The 26,588-nt window shown below is 45.6% G+C and overlaps 1 protein-coding gene and 1 long non-coding RNA gene across 2 annotated transcripts in view; one reads left to right on the plus strand and one right to left on the minus strand.

Moving 5' to 3' along the window:
* The window catches only part of LOC121550979 (heparan sulfate glucosamine 3-O-sulfotransferase 4-like), an 89,765-nt gene that overhangs the window by 13,728 nt on the left and 49,449 nt on the right, over window positions 1-26,588 (minus strand). The window lies entirely within an intron of this gene.
* On the plus strand, window positions 12,396-14,324 carry LOC121550981. The gene is made up of 2 exons (XR_005997010.2): window positions 12,396-13,850; window positions 13,984-14,324. It is a non-coding gene; the product is annotated as an uncharacterized LOC121550981 (long non-coding RNA).

Consider the following 26,588-nt stretch of genomic DNA (forward strand, 5'->3'; position numbering starts at 1 on the left):
AGGGAGAGCTTAAAAAGGAACGTATCAAACGTTTATGGACAAAATAAAACCAAAATATTTAACCCTCATCTCAGCTCCGGGGGCTTTTTTTCTCTTGTTGCTGTAATCTCAAATATTGCTCTCTTCTAGGAGTATCTGCAAGATCACTGACAAATCTTCTCCCTCTCAAGAGAACTGAAAATCTCCCTTTTCTGAACAAAAGGGGAAAAAATGACTCGTATAAGTCACAGTATCCATGGTGACAAATGACTGTGATCCCGGGGTTAAAACAGTGCTAAGTAAAAGCAGTGTTTCTCTGACCACAGCTGAAATAAACTATTTAACAGCACATTTCACCAAGGTTATGGGGAAAAATGAGTGCGAGGGTCAATCTTTTCCAGAATGTCAGTGGGCTGGCTCACACTGCCGAGGCTAAACTGACTTATTCACCATTATCAGCAGCAGTTTTACTGTCTGAAATGCCTGACTATTATTCTAAAGGACTTTTGATGGATTTGAGTTGTGCCTAAATGTGCCTTTTTCACCAAATATTGGCGTTAAAAGGAAGTGAAGTGAGTAAAGCTAACTCAGCCAAGCGAAGGCTTAGAGCCAGGATTTTGTGGGATGAAAGAGTGGTCCAGTATCAGCGAGCATTTCCTAACTGGAAATAAGATACATCTCCAGACACTGATGGAGGATCCTGTCCTTCGATCACCAGCTGCACAGCCAACCTTGAAAAACCTTCATTTAGCAGGCAGGGCGATATAAAACATTTGACTGCTAAGCAACACAGCCGACATCACCTCAAAAATGTAAACAGAAGACATTTCACTGGGTGGATCACTGCAGTGGAACAGCAACTTCAGGTGGCCTTCTGTACTAATGCAGATTATCTTTCATCACAAAGTAGTTGCAGAAATACACATACAAATGTCTAATACTAAATGCGAACTGTTAGGATTGCATGACTTTGTGGGCAGTGATGGTCCTGATTAGTTGAAGCAGGGGTATATCTCTGGCTCTGTGTCTGTGTGATGGAGTGATTGACCTGGAATGGTATGCAGCACAGTCAGAACACTTGAAGCTTGCCACATAGAGGGCCTTCTCCACTTCAGAAATGGCAAGGATGTGGACTAAAAGGTGGCTGGCTGATGAATAACCTCTTGGAGAGTTTACTGTCCCCACTTTTATCCATATACCGCTTCAGTTAGATCACATTTTCTACAGTAGCTCAGGAGAATAAAATAAATAACTTTAAAGAAAAGTGAAATGGTATATTTACAATTTTCCATTACAGTTAGCTCCTTGAAAGGCTGGATTCATCCATGAATAGTATAATAGACAGGCACCAGTTTTTTCTATAAACGAGTCTGAATTTGGTGTTTTGTATATTTTCCTCAGCTAGCTACAGTACATTTCACAATTTCCATTTTATTGGCCTATGTTCCGCTTCTGCAGAAAAAAATATTTACCTTAAACAAGTAAATGTGTTGACATGGCTAGTGGCTCTGAACTTTCACAGATTTCACGATGCAACTGAATGTCTGTACTTCTGTAGAGTGTCAGTCCATGCCTTCTCCCGTTATATACGGCACGTATTTACAAAATAACAGTTTAGCAACTAACCCCTGCAAATATTTGAGAAAATAAGACATAATAATAATTTAGGAGGGGAAAGTCATCTTACTTGTGTGGTAATGAAATGATGGCCTATGGCATCATTTCCACTGAGGCTGATTTCCCTTCCTACTGTATAATACATGCAGATATATTCAATGTAATATTACAGCCTTCCTCTTATGCACCATTGTAGTTCCATCAGCCTCATTTTAACACTCGACCCTCAAACAACTCCCTCATGACCCACTTTAGTTTTCCTCAACTGCTGTGAGAGTCTCTTTTGTTTTAGGACGATCCACTGCCTGTCAATTAACCTGAGTGTCAGAATCACTGTATATAATAACAGATCTCAAATCTGACCAAAGATTGTTTAATGTGATCAAACATTATGGAGAATTTGATGACTTTACAAGCTAAAAAAAAAACTATCCAGGAATTGTGGACTTCTTTTCTTGTTCATTACATTGTCTACTTGTGGTACTGAATATGTATAATCACATAATAACGCCTTGGCAGGAATCATTCTGCTGATTAGATAAACCACTTCCATAGCACTTCTGAATCATTGGGAGCAAGGAAGGTTCACTAGCAGCTTTGTACCATACACTTGGTACCTGAGAACTTCCTATAACCTCAGTCATCCCAGTGCCAGAGACCGTCCCTGGGCCCCATTAAATTGAGAGAGACAGGGTACAAAGGGATAAAACATCCTAGTAAAGCCCTGGAAAGCTCATGGGGACTGCTACCTGTGCTCCAGCTTGGTTACTGGAGAGCACTTAAGTGGAGGGTACTCCACTCATCAGGAACATGTTCCCCATCCAGACTATTGTTATAATAAGACCCTGTTTCTGAGACCACAGCACATGTCAAGCCCCGTCATGCTGCGGAACTGTAGGTTATAAGAATAGATTTGCATTCCATGAAAGTTCAATGATAGTTCATCACCATGCACCTCTGACTGTAGAAGGGCAGTATCCCTCCATAATAATGATATCAGGCCTATTCCTCTACAACCAAAGTATATATCTATCAATCTATCGCATTTATTTTATAAAGCCCTTTTTTACATCAGCAGTTGTCACAAAGTGCTTATACAGAGGGGTACAGTGTACAGAGGGGTAAAGGGTAAAATTATCCAAATAATTTTCAATGAACTGAGCTGTACATTTGAATTACTTTGAATTTAGTTAGCTGGCTATTCCTTGCTGTCTGGTTCTTGAACAACATTCAATTAAGTACCGTGATCTGATGATTTGATACAGTAAACTGCATTGCGGCTTTCTGGTGTCTCCCCTACTGCGAGGAATCCTAAACAGATGTTATTTCAAAGAGAAGAGTCTTTATAATGAGGGAGGAGGGAGGGAGTGGAGTCAACCTAGATTGAGGACACATATTTTTATTTTCCCCTGTCTGAGAACTTGCAGACTTTAGTTTAGAGTAAATGTGGATTCTTCATTGAAGATTGATCATAATGAGGAATGCCAATACCACATTTCAACATGACACAGGGGGTGGTCTAAATGGTCAGCATGGGGTGGTCTAAATGGTCAGCATGGGGTGGTCTAAATGGTCAGCAGGGGGTGGTCTAAATGGTCAGCAGGGGGTGGTCTAAATGGTCAGCAGGGGGTGGTCTAAATGGTCAGCAGGGGGTGGTCTAAATGGTCAGCAGGGGGGTGGTCTAAATGGTCAGCAGGGGGTGGTCTAAATGGTCAGCATGGGGTGGTCTAAATGGTCAGCAGGGGGTGGTCTAAATGGTCAGCAGGGGGTGGTCTAAATGGTCAGCAGGGGGTGGTCTAAATGGTCAGCAGGGGGTGGTCTAAATGGTCAGCATGACTGGGTATACAGTGCTATGAAAAAGTATTTGCCCCCTTTCTAATTTTCTATACTTTTGCATATTTGTGATACTGAATGTTATCAGATCTTCAACCATAACCTAATATTAGATAAAGGGAACATAGGTGAACAAATAACACAACAAATACATGTATTTAATTTATTTCATAAACAAAGTTATGCAACACCCAATTCCCCTGTGTGATAAAGTAATTGCCCCCTTACACTCAATAACTGGTTGTGCCACCTTTAGCTGCAATGACTCCAACCAAATGCTTCCTGTAGTTGTTGATCAGTCTCTCACATCGCTGTGGAGGAATTTTGGCCCACTCTTCCATGCAGAACTGCTTTAACTCAGTGACGTGTGGGTTTTCAAGCATGAACTGCTAGTTTCAAGTCCTGCCACAACATCTCAATTGGGATTAGGTCTGGACTTTGACTAGGCCTTTCCAAAACTTCCAATTTGTTGCTTTTTAGCAATTTTCATGTAGACTTGATTGTGTGTTTTGGATCATTGTCTTGCTGCATGACCCAGCTGCGCTTCAGCTTCAGCTCACAGACGGATGGTCTGACATTCTCCTGTAGAATTCTCTGATGCAGAGCAGAATTCATGGTTCCTTCTATTAAGGCAAGTCGTCCAGGTCCTGAGGCAGCAAAGCATCCCCAAACCATCACAACACCACCACCATGCTTGACCTTTGGTATGATGTTCTTACTGTGGAATGCAGAGTTTGGTTTTCGCCGATGTCAAAGTTGGTATGTTGTCAATGAGGGCGGTCACGTGTGTCAGCGAGCAGAGAAACAGTGGTTTGAGCCCAGTATGTGGACAGGGACAGTGGAGGAAGCTAAACTGTTATCAGCACACTGACGTCCGTTTCACATGCAGCAATACATTACTTTCCATGGAAGGATTATCTCTCAGTGCATCAGTGCTGCAATCTACACCGATATAGTGTATGAATCTGTGGTTGTATTGAGGAGGAGTTCGGATTCATAGCAATGTCTATTCAGGTGTCTTATTCAGGGCCGGCTCTAGCCTTTTGGGGGCCCTAACCAAGATTTGGATGCACCCCACTGTAATTCTACACATTTTGCCATAGGTCAGAGAGAATTTTATTATAATTTTATGAAACATTTTGCCATTATGTATGCCATGCTATTGATATCTGAGTGAGAGTGACTAACCAAATTAATGGGGGCCCCCTTGAAAAATTGCTGATGCACAACCACATTTCGAACTTGCACCTTGTGTATTTGATTATTGTCTCTCAACAGCAGGTTTTTGGCTTATGCCTAGAGCCGGCCCTGGTCTTATTAGTATGTTTGTACCACAGGAGGCTGGTGGGAGGAGCTATATAAGGACAGGCTCATTGTAATGGCTCGAATGGAATTAATGGAATGGGGTCAAACACATCAAACATATGGAAACCACGTTTGACTCAGTTCTATTTATTCCCTTCCAGCCATCACAATGAGCCTGTTCTCCTATAGCGCCTCCCACTAGCCTCCTCTGGTTTGTACGGTACTCAAAGCCATTCTGTGATTTTATTTGACCATTAGAACAAGAATACTGCAATAAGGGTTCAATGGCCTTGAAGACATTACTACAGCAGCACGATACAAGTTCAATGGGAGGTCTGAATCTGCCTTTCATTATTGATGTGACAACAGCCCCAGTTGGACAGTGCTGAAACCACATGTTGCCCTAATGTGCAGCTGGTGACAGTCATACACAATCAGACCTTATACACACACTCACTAGTGATGCTGTTTTCACACACACAGTGATGTAAAGTACTTAAGTAAAAATACTTTAAAGTACTGCTTAAGTTGTTTTGGGGGGTATCATGGCCAGTTGTATAAAACACCTTAAGGTGAATTCCCCCCTTAAATTAAGTGAAAAAGTTAAGGGTGCCCATGAGGTCCCTTTACTGCTTCATTCAGTATGGATATCAATGTAAACAGCATTTGTGGAGGTGAATGTTGCTTTCATCTGATCTGTTTACAAAAGGAAAACCTCAACCAGCTAGCTACTTAGATAAACAATGGAACGTGCACAATCCATGGCTACAAAGCTAGCTGGCTAGTTAGCTATACTGTAGCTACTCTGTAAGCTAGCTTGATGTACTAGAAAGTAATATAAAAAGTTGATTAAAAAAAGTAGCAAGAAACGTGGTTTACTATCTTCTGAAGCAATTTGGTTATCCTGTCTTGATTGTAGAAGTTCTATTTTTATATCTCACAAAATGAAAGAGATCTCTTTGACAACAGGTTTAGTCAGTGAATCAGGCCATCTCCATGGTAGCCAGATATTCTTTCTGCCATACATGCCTTCAAATTACCGTAAAACCCCTTAAGTATGCCCTTACCTAAGGAAATATTTGAGGGGCTCTATGCAACGCCCTTAAACAATTCCCTTAGGTAAGGGAACATTATTTATTAAGGTAAACCCTTAAGGGAAACACTTCAGATGTTTTATGTAACCGGGCACTGTACTTTACTTTACTATTTATATATTTTTGACAACTTTTACTTTTACTCCACTACATTCCTTAAGAAAATGTTGTACTTTTCACTCCATACATTTTCCCTGACAACCAAAAGTACTCGTTACATTTTGAATGGTTAGCAGGACAAGAAAATGGTCCAATTCACAGACTTATCAAGAGAACATCCCTGGTCATCCCTACTGCCTCTGATTTGGTGGACTCACTAAACACAAATGCTTTGTTTGTTAAGGTTGTCTGAGTGTTGGAGTGTGGCTATCAGTACATCTGGTTTGCTTAATGAAATTATTGATACTTTTACTTTTACTTTTGATACTGAAATATATTTGAGCAATTACATTTACTTTTGATACTTAACTATATTTAAAACCAAATACTTTTAGATTTTTACTCAAGTAGTATTTTATTGGGGGACTTTCACTTGAGTAATTTTTTGTGTGTATTTTACCCCCTTTTTCTCCCCAACAGGCTCGGGAGGCGAAAGTAGAGTCATGCGTTCTCCGAAACATGACACGCCTAACCACGCTTCTTAACACCCGCCCACTTAACCCGGAAGCCAGCCGCACCAATGTGTCGGAGGAAACACCACTCAACTGACGACCGATGGTCAGCCTGCAGGCACCCGGCCTGCTAGAGCGCAACAAGTAAAGCCCCCCCCAGCCAAACCCTCCCCTAACCCGGATGACGCTGGGCCAATTGTGCGCTGCCCTATGGGACTCCCGATCACGGCTGGTTGTGATACAGCCCGGGATCGAACCCGGGTCTGTAGTGACACCTCTAGCACTGCGATGCAGTGCCTTAGACTGCTGTGCCACTCGGGAGGCCCTTGAATCATTTTCTATTAAGGTATCTTTACTTTTACTCAAGTATGACAATTGGGTACTTTTTCTACCACTGCACACGCACACACATGCACGCACGCCACATGCACGCACACACACAAGCTGTTGTCACCCCATCCTACTGAAAAGTGTAATTATTCATGCAGCTTAAGTGCTCTGAACCAGACATTGGAATAATTTGTTAGGTGGAATTTGCTTCAGAGAGAAAGTCAGTGACTTGGGTATTTATTTCTCCATATAGTGAATACAATGGACTTGAAATTGCTACTTGAGATGAGATCCAAAGAGAGAAACTGATTGAAAAAACAATTTTGGAGCACCTTCTCTTTTCTTCAAGCACCTGTTTAGCCTAAACATTCCATTTACCAGTCAGCCCAGACACAAGAGCAGCACTGACTAAAAATACCCTATACAGATGTAGGATCTTCATTTTATCACCCTTTTGCAGGAGAACTTTCCTGCAATGGACATTTTAAACTTGTAGTGTATTTGACATAGCCACGGGAAGTAGCGGTGCTGAGGGTGATGCAGTACCCCCTGAAAAATCATAATAATAAAAAAATATGTTTAAAACAAACATGTTAAACAATATATATATATATATATATATATATATATCACAAAAGTAGTGCACTGGGCCTTTACTAGTATAAAGCCATCTGTAGCGCGGGCAAAAACATTTTTGCAGCACCCCCACCCCCAAACTACTTCCCGCGGCTATCGTATTTGAGGTTTAAAAAGGCTTCTGAAGTTTGTAATTTCCGCTGTGAAAATTCAGACTTGATTTTCCCTTACAACCCCTACAACAATATCCATTAATTATAATCCACATAATAATTCACATTGCCTGTTGCTGCAGGATCATTTTCCTGCTTTAGCAAACTGGCTCAAATTAAGATCCTACATCTGTAGCCTACATAGAACCAATGTCGTACTCTTTCTAAATCACATTGATAAAAAAAAGAAAGAAAAAGGAAAAAACAACCCCACTTTAAATTGCAGATGCTTTACATTTCCCCAACATTTTATCACTTAAATAATATTCTCATTCAACAGCCTCACTCACAGTGATATTTCTGATCTGACAGCTTGCATGCATATTGCATAAATCAGCCATGGGCAGTTTGCTCATCATTGACCAAAGCCCCCCATCTCACCCTCCCTCTCCTCTCTCCTCCCTGTCTTCCCGCTCCCATATGAGATAACACAGCACAGGGCCCTTTGGGTTCCTGATCCTGACACTGAAAGCTGAGTCACAGAAACCCCCAGCTCCTGTCTGCCTGCCTGGCTGTCACTGGCCCTGACGATGACAGAGAGGCATAAATTCCCCCTGCACTGAGTCTGCTGCCTCAGACTGTGACAGTCCATCTCATGTGGGATGAGCTATGTTTGAAGGCCCTGGGAGCAACTCCTGGCTGTCTAAAATAGAGGTATGGGGAGGTTCTGAATACCTGTCAAGCTATGCCAAGCTGTGTGTCCTTCACTCTAGCTATTTTAACAACCCTAGACTTAACTAGCTGTATATACAGCAGGAATCATCAACTAGATTCAGCAACGGAACAATTTTTTGTTGAGCGGATGGTCAGGGAGCCAGAACATAATGACAAATAATTTGTAGACTGCAAATTGACAACAAGAAGCCCAAACAGATATAATGTTTGACTAAAACATAATAATTTAAAACCTTGCATACATTTGTATACAATCACGATCATGTGTGCGAATACTTGGGAACAGATTTCTTAAATTAAAATCACTTGGAGCTGATTTCATGGTGTTTTTACAGTCTTATGTCCAACAATGAAAATGTAAAATAATAATATACACTACCAGTCAAAAGTTTGGACACACCTAATTATTTAAGGGTTTTTCTTTATTTTTAGGTCAGTCAATACGGAAAATGTCAAGAACTTTTAACATTTCTTCAAGTGCAGTCGCAAAAACCATCAAGCGCTATGATGAAACTGGCTCTCATGAGGACCGCCACAGGAATGGAAGACCAAGAGTTACCTCTGCTGCGGAGGATACGTTCATTAGAGTAACCAGCCTCAGAAATTGCAGCCCAAATAAATGCTTCACAGAGTTCAAGTGACAGACACATCTCAACATCAACTGTTCAGAGGGGACTGTGTGAATCAGGCCTTCATGGTCGAATTGCTGCAAAGAAACCACTACTAAAGGACACCAATAATAAGAAGAGACCTGCTTGGGCCACGAAACATGAGCAATTGACATTAGACCTGTAGAAATGTGTCCTTTGGTCTGGTGTCCAAATCAGAGATTTTTGGTTCAAACCGCCGTGTCTTTGTGAGACGCGGTGTGGGTGAACGGATGATCTCAGCATGTGTAGTTCCCACCGTAAAGCATGGAGGAGGAGGTGTTATGGTGTGGGGGTGCTTTGCTGGTGACACTGTCTGTGATTTATTTAGAATTCAAGGCACACTTAACCAGCATGGCTACCACATGACAATGACCCAGCACACCTCCAGGCTGTGTAAGGGCTATTTTATCAAGAAGGAGAGTGATGGAGTGCTGCATCAGATGACCTGGCCTCCACAATCCCCCGACCTCAACCCAATTGAGATGGTTTGGGATGAGTCGGACTGCAGAGTGAAGGAAAAGCAGCCAACAAGTGCTCAGCATATGTGGGAACTGCTTCAAGACTGTTGGAAAAGCATTCCAGGTGAAGCTGGTTGAGAGATTGCCAAGGAGTGTGCAAAGCTGTCATCAAGGCAAAGGGTGGCTATTTGAAGAATCTCAAATATAAAATATATTTTGATTTGTTTAACACTTTTTTGGTTACTACATTTACATTTACGTAATTTAGCAGACGCTCTTATCCATATGTGTTATTTCATCGTTTTGATGTCTATACTTTTATTCTACAATGTAAAAATAGTAAAAATAAAGAAAAACCCTTGAATGAGTAGGTGTGTCCAAACTTTTGACTGGTACTGTATATATATATTTATTTATTTATTTAAATCTTTTGATTTATTTATTTATTTTTTGTTCAGAAAACATGGGGGTATGGTGTTCTTTGGATGCAACTCAGCATTCTTTGTCCTCCAAACACGACGAGTTGAGTTTTTACCAAAAAGTTCTATTTTGGTTTCATCTGACCATATGACATTCTCCCAATCCTCTTCTGGATCATCCAAATGCACTCTAGCAAACTTCAGACAGGCCTGGACATGTACTGGCTTAAGCAGGGGGACACGTCTGGCACTGCAGGATTTGAGTCCCTGGCGGCGTAGTGTGTTACTGATGGTAGGCTTTGTTACTTTGGTCCCAGCTCTCTGCAGGTAATTCACTAGGTCCCCCCGTGTGGTTCTGGGATTTTTGCTCACCGTTCTTGTGATCATTTTGACCCCACGGGGTGAGATCTTGCGTGGAGCCCCAGATCGAGGGAGATTATCAGTGGTCTTGTATGTCTTCCATTTCCTAATAATTGCTCCCACAGTTGATTTCTTCAAACCAAGCTGCTTACCTATTGCAGATTCAGTCTTCCCAACCTGGTGCAGGTCTACAATTTTGTTTCTGGTGTGCTTTGACAGCTCTTTGGTCTTGGCCATAGTGGAGTTTGGAGTGTGACTGTTTGAGGTTGTGGACAGGTGTCTTTTATACTGATAACATGTTCAAACAGGTGCCATTAATACAGGTAATGAGTGGAGGACAGAGGAGCCTCTTAAAGAAGAAGTTACAGGTCTGTGAGAGCCAGAAATCTTGCTTGTTTGTAGGTGACCAAATACTTATTTTCCACCATAATTTGCAAATAAAATTCATTAAAAATCCTACAATGTGATTTTCTGGATTTTCTTTCTCAATTTGTCTGTCATAGTTGACGTGTACCTATGATGAAAATTACAGGCCTCTCTCATCTTTTTAAGTGGGAGAACTTGCACAATTGGTGGCTGACTAAATACTTTTTTCCCCCACTGTATGACCATCTAGGCCAGACAAATTGACAATTTAGGCAAGAGATTATGGTAGAGTATGTGACCATTAATGAACCAGTTGTTCATTTAGGCGATACTCACGGCATGGATGACCAACAGGGTCATAGTAGATCAGAGTGTACAAGACACTTTAGCCAGAGGGTTGTTCACATAGGCCGACAAAGATCTCATATTATAAATAGGCCTCAATCCGCTCAATCCACTTCATGCCCATTGGGACATAAGTCCATAATGAGTCTATATCTGGGCATTCTGAGAATGTGGCCAAGCCATCAGAGTCATGCTGTGACATTTTGGCAACTGGTCTTCTTGTATAGCTTACTGTAGTATATTGTATCCACAAGACGCAGCAGATTATCTTGAGACAACCACTGCTGAAAGACTCCTTCTCATGTTGTTCTTGACAACAGGGCAACACTCCAAACGATACAAGCATATCCATGCTGTTCTATTCTAGGTGGATATTTGTTTTGAGGCTGTTCTGCTCAGACCTCCAAATGGGACAAGTTTGGCAAATGCACAATGAGAGATTGTTGTCTAGAGATCTTCCTGCTGGGAGAACAGAGTGCACTCAATACCGCTGGGTTTGTATGATTGGTTTTGGTCATGATCCAGTCAACGTTAATAAGGAAGAGGATAGGAGAGATGAGTGACCCCGGGCCTGTCTCACTCCAGACTGCACAGGGAACCACTTACAGAGGGTACTGCAAAGAGAACATACATGAAGAGGTCCATAAACTGCTTCTCCAATAGAAATCCTCCATTACACTTGTAGGCGATGTCATCGAGACGTTAGCTAGTTAAGCTCATGCACAGAAAGACGTAATCAGGTCGAATAGTCGTGTCCTGCCGGTCTGCGCATGTGCAGGCCATCAAATCAAAGGCAAAAACAAGAAGTGGTTCTCAACAGTTTGACAGAGGGGTTGATATTGAATGGATGGACAAATATGTATTTCTCAAAGACTAAAATAAAAACATATATGTTTTGACTCAAATTAAAACGTGTCAGTTTGTCACTTTTATGAAGTTGTAGTAATGACATGTTCAGCTACTTGAGACATTGGCTTTAACCTAGGATGTGCCTTCAGAGAAAAGTAACAACTAAGGAAGACATTTTCACTTCTCCCATTGACTCCCCAAACCCCTGTCTGGTCTGTCGAGTCTACTTCTCCAGACGTTCCCGGTAGTATTGGCCACTTGTAACTCTGGGGTTGAAACCTCTGTGGTATTACCCCTGAGCTTCACTTTCAAACATTATGTTAAAATAAAAATGTAAATCAATTTTCAAATCAACAACAGAAATAATGTTATATTTGGTAGGTGGTTAGAAACAGCGATTTCATTGGAATCCTTGTCATGGTTTACCATTGCAGTCCATCATTATATAATAATCTTGTGATGAGGTGGTGTTGAAGAAGTCAGGCGCAGGAGGGTAAATCACAGAATAACAGGCTTTAATCCGCAAAATACAGGTTTACGCAGAAATGCGCCAAACACACTCCAGGGCACAAAACAGGCGCACTGGAAAATACAAGGCACACAGGAAAATACTCCCGTCGATACACAATACACGAGCTCCACCGAGCTACACAAACCTCCACAATACACAATCACCCACACAGACAAGGAAACAGAGGGAACACTTATTCCATGACAAATGAGGGAATAAGGACCAGGGGCCTCATGTATCAATCTTGCGTACGCACGAAAACACGGCGTACGCCAGCTTTCACGTTCACGGTCAGATGTACTAACAGTGAAATTAACGTAAGAATGTGCGTTCTTCCACGTAAACTTCAGGCCTGGCGTACGTACATTTTTGTGATGTTTGTCCGTTGGCGACTCATAGAGGCACCTGCCAGATATTGCTTATAATTTGTAATTGATAAATGATTTGCCATATTATTGTCACACGAGTCTTATTAGAATATTCTATTAATTATGCAATTAAGTAAGAACATATATAAAGGATGTGAAAATTGATACAACCCGTCTAGCAATGGCAGCTTTGGCTTTATTAGAAGACATTTTCAATGGACAAATCCGGAGAGAACGAGTTTTTAGGGACCACGGTGATTTTCTGGCCCACGACGATGACTGGCTCATCAGCCGTTTCAGATTTCCAAGGGCTATACTCTTGGAGCTCTGCGCTGAGTTGGGTCCGAATTTGGAAAGAGAGACAGTGAGGAGCCACGCATTACCCGTTCCTTTACAGGTGCTTACTACACTTGGTTTCCTAGCAACCGGTTCTTTCCAAAGAGAACTGGCAGACCGCTCAGGAATAAGCCAGTCGTGTTTGAGCCGTGCAATGCCACCTGTATGGGACGGCATCATCCGCTTGTCTACCAGGTATATAACGTTCCCATACGATGCAGGTGACCAGCCAAACATCAAAGCGCAATTTGCAGCGATAGCCGGTTTTCCTAATGTAATCGGAGCGATCGACTGCACACATATTGCTATAAAGGCGCCATCTGAAGACGAATTTGCATATGTGAATCGGAAACATTTCCATTCACTAAATGTGCAGATTATATGTGATGCACAAATGCGCCTAACAAATATTGTGGCAAGGTGGCCTGGGTCAACCCATGATTCATATATCCTTACAAACAGCATGGTTGGGATGAGACTCCAAGCTGGCAGGGTGCGCGATGGGTGGCTACTTGGTAAGTTATGCATTTAAATGTATGGTTCTATCTAAAAGTAAAATGTTTGTGTCTGTAATTATTATTACTGCCCATCAGGAGACAGTGGTTATCCACTAAAGACGTGGCTGTTAACCCCCTCACCAACCCACAAACTGACCGAGAGCGCAGATACAATGATGCCCATTCCCGCACTCGGTCAGTTGTGGAGCGGGCGATTGGGCAGCTGAAATGTCGGTGGCGCTGCCTTGACAGGACCGGGGGATGCTGTTATACCGCCCTGACAAGGTTTGCCGCATCATACTGGCCTGTGGAGTGCTGCACAATGTCGCGCACAGGCATGGCATACCCCTTGGTGAGGTGGGGGCACCGCCAGATGACCCTGACCCAGGACCAGTATATGTGCAGCACAATCAACAAGCCATTCAGGCCCGTCAACGTGTAATTGCGACAATATAAATGGTACTCAGACACAAAGTTCATTTTTGACCAATTCTTTTAATGAATGGCTTATTTCTGTGAGTGCGTCAGTGACATTTTTAAGGTGACTGTTCATTTCTTCAATGGCCCTAACAATTTGTTGTTGTGACTCCAGAACAGCATGCGTCAAGACACGGCCAGATGGACGGGCTTCAGCACTGGGGGGAACATTAGAGACACGGCAGACGCTGGACTGAATGGGCTCTGGCTGCTCAGGTGGTGCGGACTCTGAGTGCGTGCCAGTGGACGTTCCTGCGGTTCCTAAGTCCAATTAAACACAGGCACATCTTAACAGTAATTTGAGTCTGTTCCTTATTAATGGTACACGCATTTGCAATAAAAGCAGTGGATACGTGAAATCTCTGGTGTACCTTTTGCTATATTGCATGCATTTTAAAATTAAACGGTGGCTGGCTATGTATATCAAAGTTAAGGAAATAAATCTGAGTCACCTTGCTGGCAGTCCTGTAGTATATCCGAGTCTCCTACATCAGCGGATACGATTCCAGAGATTAACGTGTCTCCTACAATAGAGGCAACTCTCTGATCAAAGGGTGCAAGTTCATCGGTCCCTGTACCACCGCCTGTTCTGCCCACACTTTGTCGGTGCGCAGCAGTTCTCCGCTTAACTTCCACCTTTATGTCTGACCATTTCTTCTTCAGTTCATTTACGGTGCGACTCTCAGATCCCACCGCGTTGACGGCATCAGACAAACTCGCCCACTCTTTTTTCTTTCTTTTGTTATTAATTCCAGAGGACAGATTTCCAAATAAAATATTTTTTCTTGTTTCTACCTCTGATAGTAGCACCTCTAATTCGTTTTTCAATGTGATATTTCATTTCTTGCTTGCTTTAGCCATGTTCTTGCAGGTTTCTTTTGCCAAATTGGACTAATTACCATATTTAAATTGATTTAATTGAGGGAGGAGGCAGGGTGTGGTGTGGTGCTCGTGCATGTGCGCTCAATTTCGCGTTGATTGGGATGTACAAAGAGAATGTATGTGGAATGCTGCGTACGCAGAGATTCATACATCAGATTTTTTTGGTGCGTACGCACATTTATGGCTTTGTCCGTACGCAATGTTTTAGTATGAATTCAACGCAAGTCTTTGTACATGAGGCCCCAGGTGTGTGTGATTGAAGACAAGACAAATGGAGTGATGATAAATGGATCGGCAGTAGCTAGTAAGCCGGTGACGCCGAACGCCGAAACCTTCCCGAACAAAGAGGGGAGGCAACCTCGGCGGAAGTCGTGACAGTACCCCCCACCCCCCGACACGCGGCTCCAGCAGCGACCAGGAGGATGCGGAGCAGGGTGAGCTGGATGGCGACGGTGGAAATCCCGTAACATGGAGGGATCCGTTCCTCCGGACCGTACCCCTCCCACTCCACGAGGTACTGAAGGCCCCCCACTCGACGCCTCGAATCCAGGATGGAACGGACACAGTATGCCGGGGCCCCCTCGATGTCCAGTGGAGGGACCTCCCGCACCTCAGCCTCCTGGAGCGGACCAGCTACCACCGGACTGAGGAGAGACACATGAAATGAAAGGTTAATACGGTAATCAGGGGGGAAGTAATAACCTATAAGTGACCTTGTTGACTCTCCTCAGGACTTTGAACGGCCCCACAAACAGCGGGCTCAGCTTCCGGCAGGGCAGGCGGAGGGGCAGATTCTGGGTCGAGAGCCAGACCCGATAACCCGGTACAAATACGGGGGCCTCACTGCGGTGGCGGTCAGCGTTGGTCTTCTGACGATGCACGGCGAGTTGGAGGTGAACGTGGGCAGCTGCCCAAACCAGTCATCCACCGCAGGAGCCTCGGTCTGGCTCTGGTACCACGGTGCCAGAACCGGTTGGTAACCTAGAATACACTGGAAAGGCGTTAGGTTAGTGGAGGAGTGGCGGAGAGAGTTCTGGGCATATTCTGCCCATGGCAAGAACACCGACCACTCCCCCCGGCCGGTCCTGGCAGTAGGACCACAGGAACCTACCCACGTCCTGATTTACCTGTTCCACCTGCTCATTACTCTCGGGGTGGAAACCAGAGGTCAGGCTGACCGAGACCCCCAGACATTCCATGAACGCCTTCCAGACCTTGGCATGAACTGGGGACCTCGGTCAGACACTATATCCTCTGGTACCCCGTAGTGCCGGAAGATGAGTGTAAACAGGGCCGCAGTTTGAAGAGCCGTGGGGAGACCGGGCAGACGAAGGAGGCGGCAGGCTTTAGAAAAGCGGTCCTTACACTGGGCGCACACTGAGCAGGAGGAGACATACACCCTCACGTCCTTAGGGAAGGTAGGCCACCAGTATTTTCCGGTCAGGCAGCGCACTGTACGGCCGATACCTGGGTGACCAGAAGAGGGTGACGTGTGTGCCCAGTAGATCAGACGATCACGGATAAGAGCAGGCACGTACTGTAGCCCATCTGGACACTGAGGTGGAGAGGGATCCGTGCGTAATGCCTGCTCTATATCCGTGCCCATCGCCCATACTACCGGCGCCACAATGCAGGAGACCAGCAGTATGGGAGTGTTGTCGCTGGGCCTCTCCTCTGTGTAATACAGCCGGGACAGCGCGTCTGCCTTCACGTTCTTCGTCCCCGAGATGTACAGTGATCCCCTGCTGATTTTGTACGTTTGCCCACAGACGAAGAAATGATCAGTCTATAATTTTAATGGTATGTTTATTTTAACAGTGAGAGACAGAATAACAACAAAAAAATCCAGAAAAACGCATGTCAAAAATGTTATAAATTGATTTGCATTTTAATGAGGGAAATAAATATTTGACCCCTCTGCAAAACATGACTTAGTACTTGGTGGCAAAACCCTTGTTGGCAATCACAGAGGTCAGACGTTTCTTGTAGTTGGCCACCAGGTTTGCACACATCTCAGGAGGGATTTTGTCCCACTCCTCTTTGCAGATCTTCTCCAAGTCATTAAGGTTTCGAGGCTGACGTTTGGCAACTCGAACCTTCAGCTCCCTCCACAGATTTTCTATGGGATGAAGGTCTGGAGACTGGCTAGGCCACTCCAGGACCTTAATGTGCTTCTTCTTGAGCCACTCCTTTGTTACCTTGGCTGTGTGTTTTGGGTCATTGTCATGCTGGAATACCCATCCACGACTGATTTTCAATGCCCTGGCTGAGGGAAGGAGGTTCTCACCCAAGATTTGATGGTACATGGCCCTGTCCATCGGCCCTTTGATGCAGTGAAGTTGTCCTGTCCCCTTAGCAGAAAACCACCCCCAAAGCATAATGTTTCCACCTCCATGTTTGATGGTGGGGATGGTGTTCTTGGGGTCATAGGCAGCATTCCTCCTCCTCCAAACACGGCGAGTTGAGTTGATGCCAAAGAGCTCCATTTTGGTCTCATCTGACCACAACACTTTCACCCAGTTCTCCTCTGAATCATTCAGATGTTCATTTGGAAACTTCAGACAGGCCTGTATATGTGCTTTCTTGAGCAGGGGGACCTTGCGGGCGCTGCAGGATTTCAGTCCTTCACGGCGTAGTGTGTTACCAATTGTTTTCTTGGTGACTATGGTCCCAGCTGCCTTGAGATCATTGACAACATCCTCCCGTGTAGTTCTGGGCTGATTCCTCACCGTTCTCATGATCATTGCAACTCCACAAGGTGAGATCTTGCATGGAGCCCCAGGCCGAGGGAGATTGACAGTTATTTTGTGTTTCTTCCATTTGCGAATAATCGCACCAACTGTTGTCACCTTCTCACCAAGCTGCTTGGCGATGGTCTTGCAGCCCATTCCAGCTTTGTGTAGGTCTACAATCTTGTCCCTGACATCCTTGGAGAGCTCTTTGGTCTTGGCCATGGTGGAGAGTTTGGAATCTGATTGATTGATTGCTTCTGTGGACAGGTGTCTTTTATACAGGTAACAAGCTGAGATTAGGAGCACTCCCTTTAAGAGTGTGCTCCTAATCTCAGCTCTTTTACCTGTATAAAAGACACCTGGGAGCCAGAAATCTTTCTGATTGAGAGGGGGTCAAATACTTATTTCCCTCATTAAAATGCAAATCAATTTATAAAATTTTTGACATGTGTTCTTCTGGATCAATTACGCACGGCTGAAATGCGATATCCCTCCATCTCCACACCTGAGGTGGAAATACGGTATCCGAGGAAGGAGACGGACTGCTGAAAAAATATACACTTCTCTACCTTAGCATGAAGGTCATTTTCCAACAGTCGGGCCAGCACCTTGCGAACCAGGGACACATGCTCGGCGCGCGTAGCGGAATACACCAGGATGTCATCGATGTAGACCACTACACCGTGACCAAGCATGTTCCGAAACACCTCGTTCACAAAGGAATGGAAAACTGTAGGGCATCACCAGGTATTCATAATGCCCCGTGGTTGTGCTGAATGCTGTCTTCCACTCATCTCCCTCTCGGATACGCACCAGGTTGTACGCACTCCTGAGATCTAATTTGATGAAGAAGCGCGCCCCATGCATTGACTCAATCACTGAAGGAATGAGGGGGAGAGGATAACTAAATCTTATCATCTCCCTGTTCAGTGGTCGATAATCAATGCACGGGCACAGACCTCCGTCCTTCTTCTTTACAAAGAAGAAACTCGAGGAGGCGGGTGAAGTGGAGTGACGTATATACCCCTGGCGCAGGGACTCGGTAACACATGTTTTCATAGCCACCGTTTCAGCCTGTGACAGGGGGTATATATGACTCCTGGGATGTACAGCGTCTACCCAGAGGTTTATCACGCAATCCCCCACCCGATGAGGTGAAAATTTAGTAGCCTGCGTTTTAGAGAACGCTTGCGCCAGATCGAGGTATTCAGGGGGAATGCGCACGGTGGAGGTACTGTCTGGACTTTCCACCGTGGTTGCACCAGCGGAAACACCTAGACACCTACCCTGACACTCTCGCGACCACCCCGTGAGAACCCTCTGCGGCCATGAGAAGGTGGGGTTGTGGAGTGCTAGCCAAGGGATACCTAATACCACAGGGAAAGCAGGAGACTCAATAATGGAAAAAGTAACCTGCTCTTCTGGGTAATCATGGTGACTGGTGCAGTAACTTCCTTAACCAACCCGGATGGTCGACTATCAAGTGCTCTGATGGGGCGTGGAATGGATAGGGGAATCAATGGAATGCCTATACGGTGTGCGAATGCCCTGTCCATAAAGTTCCCAGCTGCGCCTGAATCGACTAGTGCCTTACACTGGGGAACATCCATGTGCTCAGGAAAGGAGACAAGTATTTTACAGTGCGCAGCAGAGGGCTCTGAACGAGTGTGGGTGTTCGATACCTGGGGTGATGCGAGAGTGCCCTGCCTGCCGCCTCCAAACCCAGAAGAGCATTGACGACAACGTGTGGTGAAATGTCCCTTCGCGCCACCAGTGTGGCACTGGCGCTCGTCCTCCGCTCTCTCGGCTAGCGGTTCCACCCATCTCCATCGGTTCTGGAACCGAGTCAGCTGGGATGGAAACGGGCAGACCTCCTCCAGGATGTCCTCTGGTTGCCAGCAGGTTGTCCTAACGAATGGCCATGTCCACCAGTTACGAGAAGGACAACATGGTGTCACGGCAGGCTAGCTCCCATTGGACGTCCTCTCTCAGATGGCACCGGAACTGGTCGATCAGGGCCCGCTCATTCCACCCGGACCCAGCTGCCAGAGTTCGAAACTCCAATGCGAAATCCTGCGCAGTCCTCGTCCCCTGCCTCAGGTGGACCAGCCGCTCGCCCGTCCGCCTCTCGACCCACGGGCAGGTGATCGAAGACTGCCCGGAAGAGGCGAGCGAACTCCCCGTAGTTCTCCAACGCAGCTCCTCCTTCGTTCCACACCGCGTTGGCCCACTGCAGGGCTTTCCCTGAGAGGCAGGAGACGAGGGCGGACACCTTCTCCCGCTCCGATGGAACCGGCCGGATGCTGGAGAAGTAGAGCTCCAGTTGGAGAAGAAATCCTTGGCACAGCCCCGCTGTCCCGTCGAACTCCCCTGGTCGGGATATCTGGATCCCTACGGGTGCTGGGGTGTAGGTGGCGGGATCCGGTTGACCAACTGGTCTCGACGGATCGGGCTCTCTCCTCTCCAGGCGTTGGACGACCTGAAGAAGCCGACCCATCGCTTCACCCAAGCTGGCTAGCATAGTTGAATGCTCCTGGACCCGTTCCACGATTCCAGACATGTGCGTCTCTCCCGCTGACTCCATAATCGGGTGGGTGATTCTGTGATGAGGTGGTGTTGAAGAAGTCAGGTGCAAGAGGGTAAATCACAGAATAACAGGCTTTAATCCGCAAAATACAGGTTTACGCAGAAATGCGTCAAACACACTCCAGGGCACAAAACAGGCGCACTGGAAAATACAAGGCACAGGGGAAAATACTACCGTCGATACACAATACACAAGCTCCACCAAGCTACGCAAACCACCACAATACTCAATCACCCACACAGACAAGGAAACAGAGGGAACACTTATTCCATGACTAATGAGGGAATAAGGACCAGGTGTGTGTGATTGAAGACAAGACAAATGGAGTGATGATAAATGGATTGTCAGTAGCTAGTAAGCCGGTGACGCCGAACGCCGAAACCTGCCCGAACAAGGAGGGGAGGCAGCCTCGGCGGAAGTCGTGACAAATCTGAACTGTTTAAGGTGTTGTACCATTTTAATCCCTTACCATCAAAACATGGGGGTAGACATAATCTTTTTGTTATCATGTTTGGTTCAGCAGATATAATTGAAAATACATTGTTCGGTTATGGCGGAATAGCAAAATGGCCGCCTGGAGTTGTTTCTGATGTTGTGTGTGCATAAATGACAATTGTGAAGTGCTCCAAAATGGAAATGTTCCCTTCTGATATCTAATTTGAGGAGTGGTGTGTGGCATTTGGGACCGACAAGCACTTGAGGTACATACATGCCCGTGAAATCACCAAGTCCCTGGGTCCAGACAATTTCAAAAGCCTCCCTTGTGTTCCATGAATTTACACAGTGTCACACAGTATCCACATTCACAACCAGGGACAAGACGACAGCAGTAGACAACTGTATGGCTCTGTATACCACAGAAATAATATTCAATTCTGTACGTTGTCAGAAACAACGATTTTATTTAATTTCTTCCCATGGCTTAACATGGCAGTCCACCATTATATAATAATCTGAACTGTTTATGATGTTGTACATGGCACTGTTGTAATCATTGACCATGAAAGCATAGGTGTAAACATCAGCTTTTCTGTATTATCATGGTTGGTTATACAGATATGACGGAAAATACATTGTCCGGTTATGGCGGAATCGCAAAATGTCCGCCACGGCTGTCTGTGTCACGATCGTTCAAGGAAGTGACGGACCAAGGCGCAGCGTGGTAAGCGTACATTTACTTAACACACACAAACAAACAAAAACAACAAACCAAACGATAAGTGAAGTCCTAGGTTAACACCAAAACAAACCATACGGAACAAGAACCCACAATGACTAGTGCCAAACATGCTGCCTAAGTATGGTCCCCAATCAGAGACAACGAGAAACAGCTGCCTCTGATTGGGAACCACCCTGGCCAACATAGATCTACACGATCTAGATCAACAACATAGAAAATACAACATAGACACTACACACCCTGGCTCAACATTTAAGAGTCCCCAGAGCCAGGGCGTGACAGTCTGGAGTCTTTTTTGATGTTGTGCATGGCATCATTGTAATTCTTGACCATCAAAACTTATGTATAGACATCACCTTTTCTGTGTTATTATGTTTGGTTCAGGAGATATAACGCAAAATACATTATTTGGTTATGGTGGAATGGAAAATGGCCGCCAGGAGGCGTTTTTGAGATGGCTCCATAAGTGAAAATGTTCAGGCCTCCAAACTGTACAAGTTTCATGCTTTAATGAAAAAATTAACATATCACCTAAAATTTGGCACATCGCCTGGACTATTTGGTACGATGCTGCTTTTAGTGTCTCTCACTCTTTTCATTATCAAAGTCATACTTGTTTAGCTGGTGTTTATGTTCAACAGTCTCTAAGGGTTGAAATAGATTATGGAAGAGCACTAATGGTAATTACAGGTACAGTATACACAACCAGCTAGCCCTATAAATCATTTTGACATGTTTTCAATGGACTATTTAACAAATGTAGATTACAATTACAGTGTGTGCACAGAGTAAAATGCATTTAGCTTGTGAGGGTAAATTGATTTTAGTCAGTATTATGGAAATTAAGGGATTACAGGATATTTCTGATTTGGATGAATTTTTTGTCAAAATGTGAAAACACATGAGCACATCAGTAGCAATGCTTGTACCTACAGAACTGACATCACTGCATACAAATGGCCACTTGGTATAAGAGAGAAATTCATTGGTTTGCTTTCATCATTCTTGTTATGTGGGCAGCTTGTCTCTCCCTTTTCTGTTTCCCTTTCTCCTTGTTTTGTCCCCTCTTTGTCTGTCGTATCTGTATGTGGGTTTGTCCCCATTATGTTGGTGCGTCTGCCGATGTGTGTCTGGAGTGGATCGGGGGGCGTGCTCAGGATCTGCCTCTCCTGTGCAGCTGCGGGTTGTTTCCAGTGATTCCTGCCTACGCAGCTGCATCCTATTCTCTCATCAACCTGCACTACTAATTCCTGGGCATGGCTCTCCACCGGCGCCAGATCGTTGTTCTTACTAGAGCGGTAACTTAGCTCACCAGTAGAGTTTAATTGTCTTTGTCTTCAGCCTGGCTCTTTACTCTCCTTAACCTGTCGTTTGTTTTGTCTTCAGTTCAGACATACCTCCCAACCTTCCTTCCTGCCTGCCTGCCTGCCTGCCTGCCTTAGCCTCTCCTTCCTCCGGAGCCGACTAGCCCACTCTGTTCCTTTTCTTCAGTTGTTTTTTTGGACTAAGACAAATTGAATCTTTATTAAAAGCATTTTTGTTTCTTCCACTCCCTTAGTCGTGTTTTGTTTCTCTGAGTGCTGGGTTTAACCATAGCCTAACAGAACGATCTGGCCATGGACCCAACAGAGAAACGGCACTGGGCAAACGAAGACAGCTTCCAACAAGCTATCCAGGCTCAAGGAACGTTGCTAGGACAGCATGACCAATTGATTCGGACTCTTTTGGAAAAGAATCATCAACTGCTGAACCAGGTGACTCAGTTAACTACACAAGTCTCTACATTGTCTGTTATCAGTTCTCCATCTCTCTCTGACCCCCAGTTTGATGCACCCCAAGTTGGTTCCTCTGACATTATGCAGGCTTCGTTCCATCGGGAACCCCTTGTCACGTCGCCTGAACCGTTCAATGGAGAATTGGACAAGTGCCGGGGATTTTTGCTTCAGTGTGACTTGATTTTTCGGCAGAGACCACTGTCGTTTTCTACTGATTCCTCTAAGGTATATTATGTTCTGGGGCTGTTAAGAGGGAGAGCTCTGGTTTGGGCTGAGGCTGTGTGCTCAAATCAAACTTTGACTGGATTGACTTTTGCTGATTTTTCTGCTAAATTGAAGACTGTTTTTGACCATCCTGACCATGTGGGTAATTCCTCCAAGAGACTTTTTAATTTGAGGCAGGGTTCTAACAGTGTGGCTGAGTACTCTATTGAGTTCTGGACTTTGGCAGCGGACTCCAAGTGGAACAATGTGGCACTTCAAGGAGCATTTCTAAACGGTTTGAATGAAGCCATTAAGGATGAACTGGCTGCTCGTGACGAGCCACATGATTTACATTCTTTCGTTTCCCTGTCCATTAAGCTAGACAACCGGTTGCGGGAGAGGCGTCGGGAGAGAGGCGGTCGGCCACATCTAGGAGGACGAGTTCCCCAGCCTTCAACCACTCGAGTCTCGCCTCCCCGGAGCCGGCAGCTTCTTGTTCCTGATCCCATCCCGAGCACAGAGGAGGAACCAATGCAAGTGGGTCGAGCTCGACTACCTCCAGCAGAGCGGCAACGGCGCCTCCAGGCGGGTGAGTGCCTGTACTGTGGAGACGCCACACACATTCTGGCTACGTGCCCTAAGCGACCAAAAGACAAGGCTCGCTCGTAACGGTGGGTCTACTTGCGAGCCCAGAGTTAGATCCTGAACCCATCATTCCCCGATTACAAGTACCTGTAACCTTACGTTTCCAGAGTCATTCCCTGCCACTCTCAGCTCTCATAGACTCAGGTGCAGAAGACAACTTTATTAGCCACCAGTTCGTTACACAAGCTCGTATCCCCGTGGAGCCACTACCTACCCCCATTCGAGTCACAGCCCTTGATGGGCGCCTCCTCGCGGAGATAACTCATCAAACCACCCCCGTTTCCCTAGTGATTTCTGGCAATCATTGTGAAAGCATTCAGTTAAGAGTTATGTCTGGCTCAGCTAGCCCCCTTATCATTGGTTTCCCCTGGTTGGCTCTTCACAACCCACAAATGGATTGGACACGTCACACCATTCTCAGTTGGAGCACTAACTGCCATTCGGAGTGCCTTAGGTCAGCGGTTCCCCCCACTAAGTGTAACCCAACTCATCCCTCAGCTCCTCCCGATCTGTCGTCTGTCCCCAAGGAATACCATGACTTAGCGGAGGTTTTCAGTAAGGACAAGGCTCTGTCTCTACCACCACATAGGCCTTATGATTGCCCTATTGAACTGCTTCCTGGTGCTCCCTTGCCCTCTAGTCGCTTATATAATCTGTCCCGACCGGAAAGAGAGGCAATGGAGCAGTATATTGGTGATTCTCTGGCCTCGGGCATAATCCGTCCCTCGTCGTCTCCTTTGGGTGAAGGTTTCTTTTTTGTTGAAAAGAAAGACAAGTCGTTACGCCCCTGTATCGATTTCAGGGGTTTAAACAACATAACTGTTAAAAACAAGTATCCCCTTCCACTCATCAACTCAGCTTTTGAACCTCTGCATGGCGCCACGGTTTTCTCCAAGCTCGACCTCAGGAACGCTTATCACCTTGTCAGAATCCGAAAGGGAGATGAGTGGAAAACCGCTTTCAACACTCCACTGGGGCATTTTGAGTATTTGGTCATGCCCTTTGGGCTCTCTAACGCCCCTGCTGTATTCCAAGCCATGGTGAACGATGTTCTTAGGGATTTTTTTAACCGATTTGTCTTTGTATACCTGGATGATATTCTTATTTTTTCCAAGTCACCCGAGGAGCATGAGTCACACGTCCGTCAAGTCCTTCAACGGCTCTTGGAGAATAAGCTGTACGTCAAAGCAGAAAAGTGTGAGTTCCACAAACGGTCTACATCGTTCCTTGGTTTCATCATTGAGAGCGGGCAGGTGAAGGCGGACCCCGAGAAGATCCGGGCAGTGACGGAATGGCCCACACCCACCACCCGTAAGCAACTTCAACGATTTTTGGGCTTTGCTAACTTCTACCGTAGATTCATTAAGGGTTTTAGTAAAGTGGTGGCACCCCTTACTAGACTCACATCCCCAAAAGTCCCTTTTCTGTGGTCCCCTGAGGCGGAGCAGGCGGTAGGGGTTTTGAAGGAACTGTTTTCCACCTCCCCCGTGTTGATACACCCCAATACCTCTCTGCAGTTTATTGTGGAGGTGGACGCGTCTGACTCAGGTGTGGGAGCAGTCCTCTACCAGCGCTCCCCCACTGACCAAAAGCTTCACCCCTGTGCTTTTTTCTCCAAGAAATTGTCACCCACAGAACGGAATTACGACGTTGGAAACCGGGAACTGCTGGCGGTCAAGCTTGCACTGGAAGAATGGCGGCACTGGCTGGATGGAGCTGAACTGCCGTTTGGGGTCTGGACAGACCACAAAAACTTGGCTTACATCCAAGCCACTAAGAGACTCAACTCACGCCAAGCCAGATGGGCCCTGTTTTTAGTAGGTTTAACTTTATTCTTACATACAGACCGGGGTCAAGAAATGTTAAACCAGATGCTTTGTCCCGCCAGTTTGCTGACCCTTCGGAGACCAGCGAGCCTGAGGCAGTCCTACCTTCCTCATGCGTCGTGGCGGCAGTACAGTGGGAGATCGAGTCTCTTGTGAAGACTGCACTTGCCACGGACCCGGGACCGGGTGATGGACCTCCCAACCTACTCTTTGTTCCCGAGACGGTCCGGTCTCAGGTGTTGCAGTGGATTCACACCTCCTGTTTTGCTGGTCACCCTGGGATGAGACGCACGTTGACGCTGCTTAAGAGACATTTTTGGTGGCCTTCAATGGAAACTGACGTTCGGGCTTTTGTGGCAGCCTGTTCAACCTGTGCTCGGGGCAAAGCCTCCCCACGGGCCCCCTTCGGGGCTGCTGCTACCCCTCCCAGTTCCCAGCCGTCCCTGGTCCCACATAGCCATGGATTTTGTCACCGGCCTACCCAAGTCTGAAGGTAATGATACTATACTTACCATTGTGGACAGATTCTTTAAATCTGTTCACTATATAGCATTACCAAAATTACCGTCTGCCAGTGAGACAGCGGACCTCCTAGTCCAACATGTATTCCGTCCCCATGGAATACCTGTGGACATCGTATCTGATAGAGGCCCACAGTTTACTTCCCGTGTTTGGAAGGTTTTCTGTTCTGCTTTGGGTGCTTCCGTTAGTCTGTCCTCAGGGTTTCATCCCCAGACCAACGGTCAAACAGAAAGAGCCAATCAAGACCTCGAAGCAACCCTTCGTTGTGTGGCTGCTCAACATCCATCATCCTGGGCCAAACATCTGCCTTGGATAGAGTACGCCCACAACTCCCCTCACCACCTCTGCCACCGGCCTTTCACCCTTC

Source organism: Coregonus clupeaformis, chromosome 7 (genome assembly GCF_020615455.1).
Source record: "Coregonus clupeaformis isolate EN_2021a chromosome 7, ASM2061545v1, whole genome shotgun sequence".
Classification (NCBI taxonomy): Eukaryota; Metazoa; Chordata; class Actinopteri; order Salmoniformes; family Salmonidae; genus Coregonus; species Coregonus clupeaformis.